The sequence below is a fragment of the Lipotes vexillifer genome, unplaced genomic scaffold (assembly GCF_000442215.2).
Source record: "Lipotes vexillifer unplaced genomic scaffold, Lipotes_vexillifer_v1.1 scaffold184, whole genome shotgun sequence".
NCBI lineage: Eukaryota > Metazoa > Chordata > Mammalia > Artiodactyla > Lipotidae > Lipotes > Lipotes vexillifer.
In genome coordinates, this window is record NW_006783561.1 from 1,869,538 (window position 1) to 1,882,052 (window position 12,515).

The 12,515-nt window shown below is 46.7% G+C and overlaps 1 pseudogene; it reads left to right on the forward strand.

Moving 5' to 3' along the window:
* The first annotated feature begins 11,285 nt into the window (after positions 1-11,285).
* LOC103091566 (voltage-dependent anion-selective channel protein 1 pseudogene) lies at positions 11,286-12,137 on the forward strand (annotated as a pseudogene).
* Positions 12,138-12,515: the final 378 nt, after the last annotated feature.

Here is a 12,515-nt window from a genome sequence, read left to right on the forward strand (position 1 = left end):
AATGAAATAACAAACAAAGGATTAACCTCCAAAATATATAAACAGCTCATGCAGCTCAATATTAAAAAACCAAACAACCCAATCCAAAAAGTGGGCAGAATAGACACTTCTCCAAAGAAGACATACAGATGGCCAAGAGGCACATGAAAATATGCTCAACATCAGTAATTATTAGAGAAATGCAAATCAAAACTATAATGAGGTATTACCTCACACTCGTCAGAATGGGCATCATCAGAAAATGTACAAACAGCAAATGCTGAGGGTGTGGAGTAAAGGGAAGCCTCTTGCACTGTTGGTGGGAATGTAAATTGATACAGCCATTCTGGAGAACAATATGGAGGTTCCTTTAAAAACTAAAAATTGAATTACCATATGACCCAGCAATCCCACTACTGGGCATATACCCAGAGAAAACCATGATTCAAAAAGACACATGCAGCCCAATGTTCACTGCAGCACTACTTACAATAGCTAGGTCACGGAAGCAACCTAAATGCCCATTGACAGACGAATGGATAAATAAGATGTGGTACATATATACAATGGAATATTACTCAGCCATATAAAGGAACAAAACTGGGTCATTTGCAAAGATGTGGATGGACCTAGAGACTGTCATACAGAGTGAAGTAAGTCAGAAAGAGAAAAACATATATCGTATATTAACACGTATATGTGGAATCTAGAAAAATGGTACAGATTAACCGGTTTGCAAGGCAGAAATAGAGACACGGATGTAGAGAACAAACATATGGACACCAAGGGAGGAAAGCAGCCGTGGTGGTGGTGGGATGAATTGGGAGCTTGAGATTGACATGTATACACTAATATGTATAAAATGGATAATCAATAAAAAATGTTAAAAAGTACCATTTCCATGCCTGCTTTTTGGAAAAGAGAAAAAATAAAATAAAAAACAACCCTACTAGAGTACAACTGTAAGCCAATCATGGAATGAAAAGAGAAGATGCTGTAAAATGATGTTCCTGGGCAGTGAATTTGTTTTCACATTTTAGAAATTAACTTTTATCAAAATGGTTTATGCACATGGTTTCAAAAACCACATAGTAGTTCAACCCTTTTGTGGCAATAGCACTGGTTAAACCCCATTTTCCACCAGCCCTACATGGGGTGCAAAAAAAAAAATGTCACCCATGAGGGGTAAGGAGGAAGTTCTGGCTGGTGGCCGGAGCACCGTAAGTGGAGGGGGGAGCAGTGTGAGGGGAGCCGGAGGTCAGGCAGAGGTTGGCTGCGGGAGCCCTGTGGGCACTGGCAGGGAGCTTGGATTTTACTCTCATGGTAATGGGAAGCCGGCTGGCTGTTGATACAGTTCAATGGCTTGATGATGTTGGGCTGACGTTCTGCCACTCTTCAACCTGTCCCCACTGGTTGTAAGTGGCTGCGGCCACTCCAGGCATCACATCTACATACAAGGCAGATTCTGCTTACTACTTTTTTTTTTTAATGTGGGCCAGTTTTTTTTTTTTTTTAGTCTTCATTGAATTTTTTACAATATTGCTTTTGGTTTTTTTTTTTTTTTTTTTTAATGTTTTAGCTTTTTGGCTACCGGGCACGTGGGATCTTAGCTCCCCAATGAGGGATCCAACCCTGCACCCCTTACACTGGAAGGCTAAGTCCTAACCACAGGACCGCCAGGGAAGTCCCATGATTTTGCTTACTTCTGACTAATCAGAATGGTTCTTAGCTGCAAGGGAGACTAGAAAAGGAGTCAGGTATAGGAATGAGTTTCTCTGACCCAAGACTGGAGGCAGGAAGGAGAGCTGGGGCTTGAAGTGGGGCGTGGTCTGCTGCACAGGTGTTTCTCTGTCACACACGGGCATAGGATGGTCTGGGCTGGGCCTGAGGCTCTGCATCTCAAACGAGCTCTCCAGAGATGCTGATGTGGCTGGTCTGTCGCCCACACTTCCAGGAGCATGGGTAGACACCACTGGAGATTTTTAAAATTTATTTATTTAATTTTGGCTGTGTTGGGTCTTCATTGCTGTGCGCAGGCTTCCTCTAGTTGCGGCGAGTGGGGGGCTACTCTTTGTTGCGGTGCGCGGGCTTCTCATTGCGGTGGCTTCTCTTGTTGCGGAGCATGGGCTCTAGGGCGCACGGGCTTCAGTAGCTGTGACATGTGGGCTCAGTAGTTGTGGCGCACGGGCTCTCGAGTGCAGGCTCAGTAGTTGTGGTGCACGGGCTTAGTTGCTCCACGGCACGTGGGATCTTCCCGGACCAGGGCTCGAACGTGTGTCTCCTGCATTAGCAGGTGGATTCTTAACCACAGCACTACCAGGGAAGCCCCACTGGAGAGTTTTAAGTAAGAGAGTGGTTACCTGATTTCTGTGGTTCTGTGGAGAATGCAGTGTAGGGGACAAGAGGGGACACTGGGAGGCTAGTTAAGAAGCCAAAAATCATGGTCACTTGGGTTAAGGTGGTGGCAGGGGATATGACTCTGGTGGGTGTTTACATTTTTTTTAATTTAGAAAATTGTGGTAAAATACACTTAAATTGTATTATTTTAACCATTTTTAAGTGTACAACTCAGTGGCATTATATACATTCCCAATGTTGTGCAACCATCACCACCATCCACTTCCAGAATATTCTCATCATTTCAAACAGAGACTCTGTACCCATTAAATAATAACTCCCCATTCCTCCCCCTGCCCCAGTCTCTGGTAACCTCTATTTTACTTTCTGTCTCTATGTATTTGACTATTCTTGGATAATTCATATAAGTAGAATCATATATTATTTGTCATTTTGCATCTGGCTTATTTCAGTTAGCATAATATCTTCAAGTTTCATCCACATTGTAGCTTGTATTAGAACTTCATTCCTTTTTACAGTTAAATAATATTCCATCCTGTGGATATTATGCATTTTGTTCATTCATTCATCTGTTGGTGGGTATTTGGGTTATTTCCACCTTTTGTCTATTGTGAAGAATGCTGCAACACACACGGGTGTGCAAGTATCTGTTTGAGTCCAGTGGTTGGTTTTGAGATACGTTTTGGAGCCGGACCATCAGAACTTGCTGATAGTAGAAAGGAAAGGCAGGGATAGAATTAAGAATGACTCCTGGTGATGGTGTCATTTACAAAGATGGGGAAGGAACAAACATCGGGTGCATCATTATTTTATTTAGAATTGTTCTAAGGGGTTATCAGCTATGAAATTGCCAGTAAAGGAACCAAAACATCACTTTTGTAAGCCAGACATCTAGGGCCTGGGAACTTAAATCAGGACTTGGCAGACGATGGCCCACAGACCAAATCCAGCCCACCACCTGGTCTTATATAAGAGCTAAGAGAGCTAAGAATAGGTTTCACAGTTTTAAATATAAATGTGAAAAAAGACCATGTAGCCCTTTAGCTAACAGTTGTTCAATTTTGCCTCTTGGCTCGCATAGCCTAAAATATTTACTGTCTGGCCCTTTACAGAAAAAGTTTGCCGACCCCTGGCCTAAATTAATTGGTTTGGCTCAGACTGAAGAGATGTGCTCAGTGGAAATAAAAAAGCAAAGCAAAACCAAATTCCCCCTCACCCCTGCTGACCTACTTCTGCAGTTTGTTTTTTTCCTTTCCCAAGAGTATGTGCTGATTGTACATACAGTAAGTCATCCCGCCACTCCGAGTTCCGCCCTCTGCAGGTCACTGCAGTTACCAGCTGCAGTCAGTTGTGACCCCGAAGCTGATTAATGCCAGCGCAGTGCTGTTTATCAGGAACAAGTGATTTATTTTAGCATCCAAATTTTAAATGGTGTCTATGCTTCCCAGGAGGCTGTCTGGTTTAGAAAATTGCCTATAATAAATGCATGCAATAAATCCATTATTTTGAACCTAAAGAAAGATATTCAAGTTTTATAAGAGAGAATCAGTTTCTCCTCATCTTCACCAAATATATGTTGTGTATGTAAATAATTTAAAACAATGATTTGAATGGGTGCTAAATTACCAGCTTTCCAAAATGCAATCACAGCTCTTATTTTTCCAATTAATCATGGAAAAAAATCCATTTGCGCTGGTATGTCCCTAGTGAGGCCTCCTAAAATATCCAAGATTCCGTGGCGCTTACTCAGTCCAACACGTTCGGTCGAGCCTTGAAGTGCTACATGAGAAGACGTCTGGAGAGGGTGATCTGTCCACTCATGGGCCCCAGCTTTCAGGGTTTTACCTGTCGGCCCCAGTCCCGGATGGTCCTGTGCTTCCTCACCTGATTGCTCAGGGATGCTGTGGCCTGGCTCTCGGGGAGTTTGGGGCTGCTCATTCTTGAGCTCCCGAAGTTTTAATTCTTTCAGTTCATGTTCACTCAGTGCCCAAGGGGCTGGGTCCTAAGAAGGAGTCAGCTTCAGCCCCAAGCTGTGCCGCTTTTTTGAATTCAGGGCCCAGCATTAGGAGTATACGCAGGGCATGCACAGGCCCCCACCCTTTGGAGACCGTGGTGTGTTTTCTAGCAAGTTGCTCTCAGCCAACATCAAACCTCTTCACTGGAGTTTCCCACAACATCCCTCTTTGAGGGTGCAGGGCTTACGCCAGAGACTTTTGTGGCCCTTTGCATATTTAGCCCCCTGTTCCTCAGTACTCACTTCTGCATACCAAGGGAGATTGGGAGCAGTGGTCTTTGGCCGGTTGTGGGAAGTTCTGGGCAATGAATGTCTACTTGCCTCAGCGTTGCATAAGCAAGAGGGTCTCCTGGGACTCTGCCCTCCACTGAGAATATTGGTCCAGGGGCGATTTGCTGGTTCACTTGGTGGAAGTGGCTGGCAGCTTTTGTCTTGCAAAGTTCATTCATTCATTCAACAAATGTTTACACTGCATCTCTTACATGCTGGCTACTGTCCTAGGCGCTGGGGACACACCAGTGAGCAAAACAGACAAAGCTCCCTGCCCTCAAGAGGCTATATGGGCATGTATTCAGTTCTGCTCTAGAGTGCAGCATAGTGCTGGGGGGCCCAGAGGTGGGAGGAAAGATTGCTGTGTGCCTGTGTGTCCAGGTCGCTGGGAAGGGCTTCACATGAGAAGAGATATTGGCTGGGGTCTTGAAAGCTGAGTGGGATTCGACAGAGCACACAGCGGAACAGAACTGGAGAACAGAATTCCAGAACAGTTTTTTGCAAATAAATCAGCTCCAGGAGGAGCCACTCAGAGGAAAAGCTACCTGTAGGCTAGGCTGGGGCCAATGAGGGACTTTGAGTGCTGTGCCAAAGGGTATAGACTCTGCATTTGTAGCCTCATTTTCAGGGTCCCCAGCAGCGAGCAACTCTAGGGGAGCCTTTCACAGGGACTTCAAGATGAGTGGCGCCCCCTACGGTTGAGTCCTACCACTCTTCCCTTCCACTCTTCCGTGGTCATGGTCTCCCTCAAGTCTCCAGCCAAGGGCTGGCCGGGTGGGTGCCTTTTGGAGTGCACTCTGACATGCTATCTTATCCCCAACCTTTCTAGCGATCACATTGAATAACTTCTCTCCTCCCTAGGCGCCTGTGTGCCACACCTCCTGATTTAGGACCAGAATGCATTAGCACCTGTTTTGTTTTCTCTCTGAGTACTGTCAAGGCGCCAGGTTCTCTGTGCCTATCTTTCTCAGCATAAAGTTCTCCTTTGGGTACAGTGATTTTAACTGTGGGCTCAGCCCCACCTTGGGGCTCTGAGACAGCAGCAGGTGGAAGTTTAGGCCAGGTGTCCTCAAGTTTGGTCCTTGGAGCCTGCATCATCCTGCTGGAATGCAGAATCTCCTCAGATCTACTGAACTTGAATCTCCAGGGTGGGGTCTTGGTCAGCTTTTTGGACATGCCCCCCAAGTTGTTCTTAAGCATGTAAGAGTTTGAGGACTGTTCTGTAAGAGAAATGCTCCTTAACATTTTGGGGAGCTGGGGCTAGGTTTCCTTGATTGGATTTCATGCATTTATCACCCAGAGACAGTGGGACCTTGGCTCAGCTGACCTCTGCCTGGTGCTGCCGGGTCTCCTGAGTTACTACCCTCGAGGCTGCTGTTCCTGGTGGAGAGGGTGAATCTTTCTTCCTTAAAGCTGCATCTCCCTCTCTGGGATTTCCACCCTCTGGATCACACCAAGCAAGCTGAATGCTTCTCCCAGATGCCTCTCTTCAGACATCTGAAGGCTACTGTCATGTCAAGATCCTTGGTGTTTTTTTTTTTTTTTTTTCATTACGCGGGCTCCTCACTGTTGTGGCCTCTCCCTTTGCGGAGCACAGGCTCCGGACGCGCAGGCTCAGCGGCCATGGCTCACGGGCCTAGCCGCTCCGCAGCATGTGGCATCTTCCCGGACCGGGGCACAAACCCGTGTCCCCTGCATTGGCAGGCGGACTCTCAACCACTGCGCCACCAGGGAAGCCCGAACCTTGGTGTTTTGGACCAGTCTTTATTGTGATCTCTAGACACGCTGCTCTCCTGCGTGCTCTCTTGAATGATGACTCTGTGCTCTGAACTTTCTCTGTATTCTCATTTTCTCTTCCCAACATCCTGATAAGTTTGCCTTTATTATCCCCATTTCACAGGTGAGGAAATATAGGCCCAAAGAGGCCAAGAAACTTTCCTAAGGTTACATGACTAGTTTGTGCCAGAACTAGGATTTGAACCCAAGGGCAACTAGAACACCAAAAACCAGAGCTCTATTACGATCCCCATTTTACAGATGGGGAAATGGAGGGATCTGCCTAAATCACACAGCAGCAAGTGGTAGAGCTGCGCTATGACCCGAGAGCCTGCATTCTTCATCATTATGCCCAAGCCTGCCTTCCCACACAATCATTATGCCTGTATCAGAACCTCCGCTGCTTAACACAGGGGATGATGGGCACTTAGGAAGCCGCCCAGAGAAACGCTGGTTAATATAATTATTGAAATTATTCTTAGAGCTTGACACTGCTCACACCTTATACAACATTATGTATTACATATATTTTATATACCTTTATATATTTATGGACAGATATACCCATACTATGTCAAAGGGAATACATTTCCAAACTTGAAATAACTATAAGATAACTGAAATTGCCACTGCTGGGTGGAGGAGGGTATTTCAAACCATCTCTGGGAGTGACCGATACTGTTCAATACACCCAGTGCTTACTGAGCACCTATCACGTGCCTAGAAGGAGAGGCCTCTGTGTCAGACCTACAGCTATTTACTCGCAGTCAAACCCCTTCCTTGCAGCCTGACTCAGATTTGGTTCAGGTACTGGGCGGCCATGTGCTTCATGACCCCTTCCCCAGCCCCAAAGGCCAAATGTTAATAAGCCCAAACCAGCCATTCTTACCCCTGACAGAATGTTAGCATCACCCAGAGAGGTTTTAAAAGTGAGGAGAGCTCCAGACCACAGTTATGTCAGACACTGTCAAGGTGTGTGTGTGGGCCCCCTAGGTGATTCTAAGGTGCACTCAGGGCCAGGTCTAAAGCAGTCATGATCATTCCAGTCTTCTTGCTAGCGGTTGTCTTAGGTCTGGGTGTGGGATACGATGCTGGCCAATGAGACATCAGGAGTGTGTGTGGGGGGATGTAAAGGGAGAAACTCTCTGCTCTTAATATTTCACTTCTGATGCTTCTGGTCACCCAATATGTGAGGGCTTTTCCTACACCAAGCAATTCTGTGACACCAGCTGGGTGTTGTCCAATTCAGTTCTGTTCTGATACTATCTACCTGGAGTTAGCGTCAGATTCCACAGGTTAAGGGCTCAGTGCCATGAGAGTGTCCCTCTCCCCCCAACCCCAACTTCGGACACCAACTGCAAGTCCAGGTTGTTACCTGTGCTTCTAACTCACTCTCTACAAATTGCAGGTTCCCATGACTCTCTCCTTGAGTTCAATTAATTGCCTAGAACAACTCACAGAACTCAGGAAAAGTTTACTTATGAGATCACCAGTTTAATATAAAAGGATACAACTCAGGAACAGCCAGGTGGAAGAGAAGCACAGGGCGAGGTGTCGGGGAAGGGACGCCCTCTGGGTGTGCTACCCTCCTGGCACCTCTACATGTCCACCACCTGTAAGTTCTCTGAGCCCCTTCACTTAGGACATTTTTAAATGGAGGCTTCATCACATAGACGTGATTGATTAAATCATCAGCCACTGGCGATCGATTGAACTCAGTCCCCAGCTGCTCTGCCCTCCCAGGAGGCTGAGTGCCGGGACTGAAAGTTCCACCTCTCTAATCACATGATTGCTTCCCCTTGGCAACCAGCCCCCATCCTGTGGTTGCTGATCTAGGGGTTTTCCAAAAATCACCTTTTTAACATAAATTCAGGTGTGGTTGAAAGGACTTTGTTATGAATAACAAAAGATTCTCTTTTCAGCTTATGGCTCTTATCACTTAGGAAATTCCGAGGGTATAATGAGCTCTGTGCCAGGAACAGGGATGAAGACCAAATATATATTTTTTGCTGTAAATCACAATATCACAGGGGAGCACCAGGGAACATTTTAATGGCTCTCCAGACAAGGAATACAAGGGTCGCTTCCTGTCTTTGGATGATATGGTGTGAGCATGGACTGTTTGTTGCTGTTGCAGGCCTCTTATGACCATGTGGATAAAGTCAAGAGAATACCAGGGGGACTTCCCTGGGGGTGCAGTGGTTAAGAGTCTGCCTGCCAATTCAGGGGACACGGGTTCGATCCCTGGTCCGGGAAGATCCCACATGCTGTGGAGCAACTAAGCCGTGAGCCACGACTACTGAGCCCGACTGCTGCAACTACTGACGTCTGCGCGTCTAGAGCCCATGCTCCACAACAAGATAAGCCACCGCAATGAGAAGCCTGTGCACGGCAACAAAGAGTAGCCCTCACTCGCCGCAACTAGAGAAAGCCCGCACGCAGCAATGAAGACCCAATGCAGCTGCAAAAAAAAGAGAGAGGGGCTTCCCTGGTGGCGCAGTGGTTAAGAATCTGCCTGCCAATGCAGGGGACACGGGTTCGAGCCCTGGTCCGGGAAGATCCCACATGCCGCGGAGCAACTAAGCCCGTGCGCCACAACTACAGAGCCTGCACTCTAGAGCCCGTGAGCCACAACTACTGAGCCCACGTGCCACAACTACTGAAGCCTGCACACCTAGAGCCCACGCTCTGCAACAAGTGAAGCCACCACAATGAGAAGCCTGTGCACAGCAATGAAGAGCGACCCCTGCTTGCAACTAGAGAAAGTGCATGCACAGCAATGAAGACCCAACACAGCCAAAAACAAAATAAATAAATCTTAAAAAATAAAAGAGAGAATACCAGGGAAGCTGACCCAAAGCCCTGTTTTTGTCGAGCCACTAAATTAACATGATCTGGAAGACGCTTGCCTCCAGGCTAACTCTTGTATGAGATAATAAGTGACCTTATTATGGGAGCTACTTTAGTTGGGCATTCTGTTACTTGCAGCTAGCAGCATTCCTAGTTGTTATGGGCCCTAAAGAGCTTACAGGGCTACTGGGGGGACAGGGCAGGGAGCACACTCAGGGAACATTTGGTCACCGTATGGCAGCAATAAGTAACTCAGCACCAAGCAGGATGTTACAGGCACTACAAGGTGGGAAAGAAGGACAGGATTGGTGGGAACTGCCAGGTTTGGGAAGAGTTCATGGGGAAGGAGGCGGGAAGGTGGCGAGTGGGTAGACTTGAGGTTACAGAGGTGAGTCCGAACTTGGGCTTTGAAACCTGCCTCTACTGCTCACCAGCAGGGAGACTTTAGAGACCAAGAGTGACTTCCTCTCTCGGCCTCAGTTTCTCAGCTCTTAAGTGGGGATGATAATAGGGCCTAAATCATGGGGTTTTGTGAGGATTTGAAAAGACACTTAGCACTGTGTGTGGCCCATGGCACACCTACAAGTGAAAGCCATTGTGATGACTATTCCTGAGGCATGAGTCACTGTCAGAACCCTGGTTGCAGCCACACTCCTGCCACCAGTTCTTAACCAGCCAAAGTGCTTTCCTCCCTCTGCAGGTCTGGGCTCCCCTGCCGCAGGTGGGCATGAAGAAGAAACTTGCCGGCAAAGCAGCTCTTTCTTCAGGGATGTTTCTATTTCTTTTTGCTTGTGCTATGGCTTTGTTCTCCATGGTTCTGGATTTCAGGGCCCGGCTCTTCCCCTGAGCCCAGATTTCCCCCTTCACACAGATCCTGAATTGGTCTCCAGGCCCGTGGCTTTTTTCTGGCCATGAATTTGGACTCCTTTGTCTTGCAGATCTATTAATTTTTTTTCTTAATTTAATTTTAATTTATTTGGGCTGTACCGTTTCTTGGTTGTGGCATGCATGTGGGATCTAGTTCCCTGACCAGGGATTGAACCCGGGCCCCCTGCATTGGGAGCACGGACTCTTACCCACTGGACCACCAGGGAAGTCCCTGTCTTGCAGATCTGGAGGTATCCCTTCTGACCTGCCCCAGTTGGCTGCCCTGAGGATAAAGCCTCCCTGCTGATGAACTGGCTCACAGGTTGCTGTGAGCCTCCAACTTCTCCCCCAGAGTACCCCTGACAACAGAGGAGTGTGAACACTGTTTGAGTCCGCCACAGTGAGAAATGTATCTGAAGCCTCATGTCTGATCTTCAATTCATGTGGATTTTGCAGCTTACTTCCTGACTTTAACAGGTCATTATAGTAGAAAAAGTTTACAATAACTAACCATTAGGAAAGAATACAAAGAACTTCCATAGCTGCCCTATTAATTACTGCATGGACTACAGTTGCAATGAGTCTAGCTATTTTTTAGTATTGGACTGAATTAAAAAGAGAGGTCAGCTTCTTTCCTCTGTCCAAGGTTACAATATGTCAAAACCCCAGACCCCTGTAACTCTTTGGTTGTGAAAGGCAACAGTTCTTTGTGTACTAGCTTTGGGTAATCACCGATGAGAGACACCTGGAGTACCATCAAAGCCATGGGCCGGTGTAGCAGGTTCAGGCTTCTATTGATGATAGGCCACATAGCCCAGGAAATGCCAAGAAATTGTTCCTTGGCCTGGTGATGCCATTGAGCTTTGCTTCTTGCTGCCTTCCAGGTCCTTGTCTGGCCTGCCCCTGCTTCTTATCAGGTCTCATACATGTGACTTGAATTCTGCAACTGGTGTCTGTCTGCCTCTGCCCTTTGTGTCAGATAGGTTACGTGTAACAAAAGACCTAAACAGACTGTGGCTAAATCATTATGACACTGAATTATCTCGATATGAAGTCTGGATTTCTTCCTGGAGGATTCACAACGCATGGAGCATGATTCCTAGATGTCCGGCCATTAGGACAGAAAACAGCATTTGCCAAGGTGTGTAACCTGCAAAGAGGGGTGCAGAAGATGGCTGTGCCTCTCACGTATGCTGATCTTGACAAATCTTCCAGGGATGTCTTCACCAAGGGCTATGGGTTTGGCTTAATAAAACTTGATTTGAAAACAAAATCTGAGAATGGACTGGAATTTACAAGCTCAGGTTCAGCTGACACCGAGACCACCAAAGTGACGGACAGTCTGGAAACCAAGTACAGATGGACCGAATATGGTCTGACGTTTACGGAGTAATGGAACACTGACAACACACTAGGCACGGGGATTACTGTGGAAGACCAGCTTGCACGTGGCCTGAAGCTGACCTTCGATTCATCCTTCTCTCCAAACACTGGGGAAAAAAATGCTAAAATCAAGACAGGGTACAAGCGGGAACATATCAACCTGGGCTGTGATGTGGATTTCGACCTTGCCAGCCCTTCCATCCAGGGTACTCTGGTGCTGGGTTATGAGGGCTGGCTGGCTGGCTACCAGATGAATTTTGAGACCGCAAAGTCTCGAGTGACCCAGAGCAATTTTGCAGTTGGCTACAAGACCGATGAGTTCCAGCTTCACACTAATATAAATGATGGGACAGAGTTTGGCGGCTCCATTTTTCAGAAGGTGAACAAGAAGTTGGAGACTGCTGTTAATGTAGCCTGGACAGCGGAAAACAGTAACACTCACTTCAGAATAGCAGCCAATTACCAGATCGACCCTGACGCCTGCTTCTTGGCTAAAGTGAGCAACTCCAGCCTCATAGGGTTAGGATATACTCAGACCCTAAAGCCAGGTATCAAACTGACTCAGTCAGCTCTGCCGGATGGCAAGAATGTCAACGCTGGTGGCCACAAGCTTGGTCTAGGACTGGAGTTTCAAGCATAAATGAATACTGTACAATCGTTTAATTTTAAACTATTTTTCAGCATAGCTACCTTCAGAATTTAGTGTACCTTTTAATGTTGTATGTCTGGGATGCAAGTATCGCTAAATATCATGCTAGACTTCCAGGTTAAAGATGATTCAGCTTTAGGGTGTTACCCTTTCAGAGGTACAGAAGAAACCCAATTTCAAAAAAGGTCCTTTCAGCTGTAGACTTGAGGGGGAGCTTGCTGGCCCCTCTAGAGATGTCAGGTTCCTTTTTTACCTAGAAATGGCTGCAAGTGGAAGTTGATAATTTGCAGGCACTTTGTAATTTGTAAATTCGTATTGAGTAAATGAATGAAATTGTGACTTCCTGAGAATTGAACCTTGGTTTCCTAT